Raw genomic sequence first — 6,838 nt, 5'->3', positions numbered from 1 at the left:
TCGGGGAAACGGAAGTTTCACAGTCTGCAGAAGGAACGTCTGGAGGGAAACGGGTCATAAGCTGGGAACACCAGCCAGGGGGGCCCGTGAGTCACTGAGGAGAGCTGGTCGCTGACAGGGGCGGACGGAGGCCCTGAGTGACGTTTGATTTACTTCTTCCCTCCTTCTTCTTTTTAAATAAAAAAATATTTATTGATGCACACAAGAGCTGGGGTGCAGGCCAGAGGTGCAGGGGGAAGGTGAGGGATTCCCCAGAGACAGAGCGGGGAGCAGGGCAGGCAGAGCCCCTGAAATCCACTGCCAGGGGAGCAGCGGGGAGGCAGGAGCTCCCTGGCCGGGGATGGAACTCGTGCTGCGGCGGCTGCCCTTCGCTTCCTAGTGCTGAGACTTAGCCCCTGCGCCCCCAGGGAGGCCCCTTGACGTCAACTCTAGCCTCACCCCCACCTCATCCTTCCGTTCACCCGCCCCCCACCCCTGCCATCCCTGTCTGGGTCCAGCTCCCTCCCCTCCCCCGGCCCCTCCTTGGTCTCCCTGACATGGACATTCCCTCTCCGGCACCAAACGTTCCCAGAGCCGCATTACAGTCTCTCTCCACTGCATTAAAATTCTCATTTGTCTTCTTTGCCCTGTAGTAGCTCCAGCCCTTGCCAGATACAAGCCGCTCACATGCATGTGTCATGCCCTAGGGATGTTTCAGATGACAGAGTAGAAAAAATAGGATGAAGTCGTCGAGGTTCTCAGTTCCATCACTTAGAAGGTCTATAAAAACCGACAGCAAAATTAAACTTCCTGGGATACAATCTCCTCATCTATAAAAACGGAATTATAATATCATAGAGATTGGTGTAAAAATTAAAAGCGTCCAGCAGAGTGTGCAGTGCGCAGTGCTGTATTAAAGCGTTTCATAGAGAGTGTGACAAAATACACACAGACTCATCTTGATGTGTGTTATGCCCAAGCAGCTCTATTTTCCAGGAGGCATATCCTGCTTTCTCAGGAATCTGAGTTTGTATTAAATGCCATTTTACATCTTAGCACAAGGTGATGATGTAACCTGTACATCAGAACACGACTCTCTGACTGATGATTCAGTTATAAACTTCAGACCAAGGGAAGGCTACAGTTATTTAATCCAATACACTCTATTTTTTAAACGGGAAAATAAATTGTATATTCATACAATGGAATTTTTTGCGAGATGCGTGAACATGAATAAATTCTGCAGACAGACAGCGAGTGAAAAGTCAGAATCAAAAGGATGTGTATGACTGGCTCCCTTGGCTTCAGGTTCAGGGAGGTGCAAAAGCTAATTTGTGGTGTCAGAAGCCTGGACGGCACTTTCCTGGGGGAAGGAAGAGGAGCTAGTGACGAAGAAGCAGCCTGCGAGAGCCTTTGTGGGTGACGGTGATATTCTATTTTTTTTCATTTCAGCGGTTGTGACATGAGTGTTTACCCTTGAAAAATTCATTGGGAGAGAAGCGCATGACTTCACTTTTCTGTGGGTTAGTTACACTTCGGTGAGAACGCTTGTGAGAAGGGGCACCCTCGAGTAGCAGCGCACTCCAGACCGTGATGTCTTTTCTTGGACGATGCACCCTTTTTGAGAAGAAGAAGAGTCTGGCAGCATAAAGACCACCCACGTCATGTAACCACCCATGACTCGGAACTCAAATCTGCAAGCGCTGATGTTCTCTCCGGTGCTCTGGGTGTGTGTGTGTGTAATGCGATTTCCAGTGAGTGTATCCGTGTCTTCGCAAGGACAAGCTCCCGTGTCTGTGTGTTCCTGGGCAGGAAAAGAGCGTATTTGATGGAAAGCTGCTCCTCAGGCCTACCCCGTGATTAAACTGGCTGCTGGCAGAACGTCCTCTGAATCCCTAAAAATTTGCAAATCAAGGCCAGGCCTCCATTGGCAGTTGGTGGGACACATTTCTCTTTGAAATGAGATCTAGCTGTCTTCTTCTTCTTTTCCCCCAGCTACGTTACACATAAAGAAAAAGCATTATGTGTCCATTTAAAGAATCCCAGAATCCCAAGGCCGCACCATGCAATTAAAATGCCTTAGAAAATCAGACTCCGAGGCAACGTGGCTGCATTGCCTGCTCCTTCTCCATCAGATTGAGCCGGGGCTCAGAAGGCGCGGGCGGTACTTACCCTGTGACCCAGCAGCCAGCCTCAAGAAGGCCGCGTCTAGGTGTGTTGCAGCCCCAAACACCAGCCCTGGGTCCCCTGCCAGCCAGACTCAGCAGCGGCAGATGTGCTTCTGAGAGGCCTGGATTTGCAAATCACCTGTTCAGGTGCAGAGCGCGTGCACGCCGTCCCGGCACAGCTGCGAGTCCTGATCGGCGGCACTTTCTGTTTCCAGTCTTTCCATGGCAGTGAGACCGAGGCTATGCATAAGTAGATGCTGATTAAAATGCACCAGAGAGCATGAGTTATGGCACTGACGATTGCTTTAAAAAGATCCTAAGATTATATGGACTATAAAAAATCTAAACTACTTGTGCCAAGAAATATTACCACTCTGAGGAACTTGATACTGATTTCTTCTTCTTCTTCTTCTTTTTTTTTTTTTTTTTACAAAATGAGTAGAAAGCAAGTATAAATATCACTTTGAAATTCTTCCTGATCTCACCAGACTAAGAATGTAAAGCTGGTCTGTCTCACAGAGATTATGTAAATGAAAGATCTTGAGTCAAGTGGCTGGAAAAACACTCTAAATGAGTCAATTTTAAAACAAAGATGTGATGGAGCAAAAACTATCCTTTAAAAAAAACTCAGGATAAAAATTACTCTAAATAAACTTTAAGACACTGGGCCTCCCCGGGGGCGCAGCGGTTGAGTGCTGGGTTGCGAAGCTGCCCACGGCCTCTGCGGCGCCGGTTCGATCCCCGGCTGCTCCCCGGCCACCGGAGGAGGGTCCCCCATGGCGCGCAGACCTCTCCTGCCGCCCGCTGCTCCCCTCAGCAGTGTATTTCGTTGTTCTGCCTGTTCTGTTCCCCACTCTGGTGAATTCTCTCACCCTCCCGCGCTTCTGACTGTACCCAGTGCTTGTATAAATAAATAAATAAATCTTTAAAAAAAACAAACAAAACACTTTAGGACACCGCCCTAATGCGAATTAGACAGATAACCCAGCCCCCACATTTACTTTTCACTTGATACCAATAAGTAAGTTATCAACTTGCAATGAAAACACGAGTTATGTTGACGGGTATTTGTGCCTCGGCTGAGTGCAAACTGGCCAAACTGAACATTAGCTTCTGACGCAATGTTTAAAATTTCTTTAAAAATCTGCAGTAACGAGCTAACGTTTTCGATCCCAATTTCTAATTTCCTCATTTAATCAGAGGAGCTGAGTCAGAAACAAAAAGACACGATGTCAGAAGCAAAGTGGCAACAGGGTCATCCCCGCACCGAGCATCTTTCCTTTTGAACTCTGAAGAGTTCCACGCCCGGCCTGCAGTTCAGAAGGAAACTCGCTTGCAACGGACTCTCGGCAGAGCTCCGCCGACTACCACTCTCCTTCAGCCATGTTCACTCCAAACAGTCGCGATTTTGTGCAGATAACATTAATCTCGCATTCCTGCACTGTGTGTCCAATGCGTGCTGTCGTGGATGCTGTTGGATAAGGCAAACGTCACCCATGAATGAGTCATCGTCAGGACACTGAATTTGCAACACGGACTCAGTACTGATAGATTGCACCTTTGCATTTATAAGGCGTTTTATAGATGCATACGCAAAGCATGAACATGGTGCTCCGTTCTCTCACACTCAGCTCACGTGTAACAACACGGCCTTTGTCAAGAACTAGGACGGTCTGAGATCGTCTCCTGTTGGCCAGCTCGGCCCACAGTGTTCAGCGAGGTTGGCAAAGAAGTGAGGCCCCGGGTCACCCGCCGAGGAGCAGGTGGTGTGAGTTGCACGCTCCTGGGGGGCCCCTCGCGGGTGTGCCAGGGCTGAGGCGGACAAGTGCACCCCGCGGGGCCAGGTCCCGGGGGCTCCGAGCTGCTGCAGGCCCCCGGTCTCTAGCGAGAACTGCAGAGAAAACAGCCCCTCTGGGAGTTCCTCCTGGGCGGGAACCAAGCTTGTCCTGCTCCCTGAGGCAGACGCTGTCGCTGACGCTGACGCTGTGTTCGGTGCAAGATCTTGGGGAGACCAGAAGGGGCCGTCCCGGGCCTCAAGAGACCCCCCGGGGGATTTTCCTGTGGCGCCCTGCGCTGCACGACCTGCTCTTTGCGGGACACAAGCCCTTCTGTCTGGGGGGGAGGCCGCGCGCCGTCCTGGAGGGAGATGCTCCCAAGGGCCTGAGGGTTGGTGGGGGGAGAAGAAATGGCAGGTGTCCCTGTGAGCAGACCAGCGCCGGCCGCGAGATGGTGAGGAGGCAGCTCGCAGAGCCCCGGCGCTTGCAAAATGGATAAAACCCTCTGGAAATAACAGAAACTTGTTTCTGAAAACTGCAGCCACCCCACGGGCACGTGCCCCACTGTCAATGGGTGAGGTTCCCACAGTTTCCTTGAAAGGACCGTTTGGCAGGTCAGAGGTCAGAGGCGGCTTGTCCACCATGCTGGCTCCCAGGGGGACCCCGAACTCTCCAGCCCTTTCACCCCTGTGTCCCAGCACCGTCTGTAGTGTCAGGGGTGAGACCAGGACCCCCCCACACCCTCCAGAGTGGGGAGCCCAGAGTCACCTCAGTCTAAGCCTCACTCCTGAGTCCTGTTCTGCCGGTTCTGGGGGTGGGGCGGTGGGGGTGCGTGTTAGAAGTGGATCCAGTTTTCCAAAGTTTTGGAGTTAGGAATTCCGGGCCTTGCTTTGACCTGTAGTTTAATTGCACCAAACCTGGGATTCCTCTGTGCCTGCGACAGCCTCACCCCTCGGGGGCCCGCAGGGGACCCGGCCCGGTCCCCAGCGAGGGGGGGCCCTCCGGGGCGGGCTGTGGACACAGCAGCCCGCGCTGTCTTTAGAAAAGGGGATTCGGGCCTCCCTGGGGGCGCCGGGGGCCAAGTCTCAGCACCGTGAAGCTGTCCGCAGCCTCTGCAGCACGAGCTCCGTCCCCAGCCAGCCAGGGAGCTGCCCACAGGGCGCAGCAGACCTCGCCTGTCCCCAGCTGCTCCCCCAGCAGTGGATTTCTGTGGGTCTGCCTGTTCTGCTCCCCGCTCTGTCTCTGGGGAATCCTCTCACCCCCTGCACCTCTGGCCTGCACCCCAGCTCGTGTGTGTATCAATAAATAAAATCTTAAAAAAAAAAAAGTGATTCACTTCTCATTTTTCATGTTCCTTTCCTGGCCCAGTCTGTGGGGTTTGGGCCTCAGAACAGCCAAGAGTGGGTCAGCGAGGCAGCCACACTGCGGCAGGCCGGGGAGCAGGGGAGACGCCACCGCAGGGCGGGGGGGGGGGGGGGAGAGCAGGAATGTGCTGGGACGGTTTGCATCAAACACCCCTCCCAGCACTTCCTATTCCCATTTATTTCTGGCAGCTGCGTCCCTGGCACATCGCCCTGGAAATACCACAGAATGTCAAGCCGCCTCCGGTCAGCCGTGAGCACTCACAGCTCCCAAAGGTGACCATCTGCCTGGGGCCTGTGTCTCCTGCGGATCCCGGGGCTTCTCCGACGGGCCACGTCCAGGCCCCGGGAAGTCCCTCAACACCCCCTGAGACTGAGGCCTGCAGCATGCGCCACCTCTGCCTGCTCCGGCCACACCTGCCCCTTCCTCCGGGAACCACCGTTGTTGTCAGAGTCCATGGGCTTGCTTTTGTGTGTTTCATGTGTACGATTGCGTATTCCAGAAATGAGTAAAACTATCCAGTAATTGTTTCTCTACTGACTCACTTCACTAGACATAATCTCCTCCAGGTTCACCCACAGTGTAGCAAATGGCAAGGCTTCACCTTTTTCATGACTGAGTAATATTCAACCATGTGCTTCACACCTTCCTGGTCAAATCATTACACTTGAGTTGTTCCATCTCTGGGCTATTGTGAATAGTGCTGCAATGAAGAGAGGGGGCCTGATCTTTCCAAATGAATGTCTTCCCATTTGGGAGGTAAACACCCTGAGGGGGGAGCACCATGTGGTCGTTCTAGTTTGAATTTTGTGAGGACCCTCCATACTGTTTCCATGGTGGCTGCCCCATTTACATTCCCATCAACGTGCGTGAGGTTTTCTTTTTCTCTGCCTCCCTGCCAACATCTACTGCTTCTTGACTTCTTGAGAATTCGTGACAGCATGATTAGAAAAAGAAGATCATCTCTGGTGCTTCTAGTAGGGAATTCAGGGGGTGAAAAATGACCTAAATGTCTTGAGTTTCCTGCGGGACATTAGTTAAATGGGGACAATGGGTTCAATACTAATGAGCTCAGAATGTAATAATTGCTTCTTTAATACAGTGAAGGATGGTTCTCACTATAAACAAAACTGAATAATTTCACCACTTCCAGGGAGAAGGGAAAGGTCAGAAGGAAGCGTGCCAGATGGAAGTGTGAAGCACACCAGTCAGGCAGGCGTTGTCTAGAATCGAGCAAATAAACAGAAGAGGAATAAAGAGAATATTTGTTAACATACAATGTTCCTTTATAGAATTTAAGAAAAGTAAATATGACAAAACAAATTTAATGAGCACCTTGCTTGAGTTGTTACAAAGTTTAAGAATCCTGAAGGAGCTCATCTTAGAAGGCAAAGTGATATTTAAGTTTCAAAAGTAAGTTTGGGAAATGTGAAGAATTTGTCGTTACTGAGTGAGACAATACACATTATGGGAAAAGATGCTGAGATGTTTCCATATTTATTGTTTGACTTTTATGCATCTAAGTCCAGCTAGCAATGGACTTGACAGAGCAAA

This window comes from Talpa europaea (assembly GCF_964194135.1).
Source record: "Talpa europaea genome assembly, chromosome: 15".
Classification (NCBI taxonomy): Eukaryota; Metazoa; Chordata; class Mammalia; order Eulipotyphla; family Talpidae; genus Talpa; species Talpa europaea.
The sequence above is the reverse complement of the archived record's forward strand: the minus strand, read 5'-3'. Positions refer to the sequence as shown.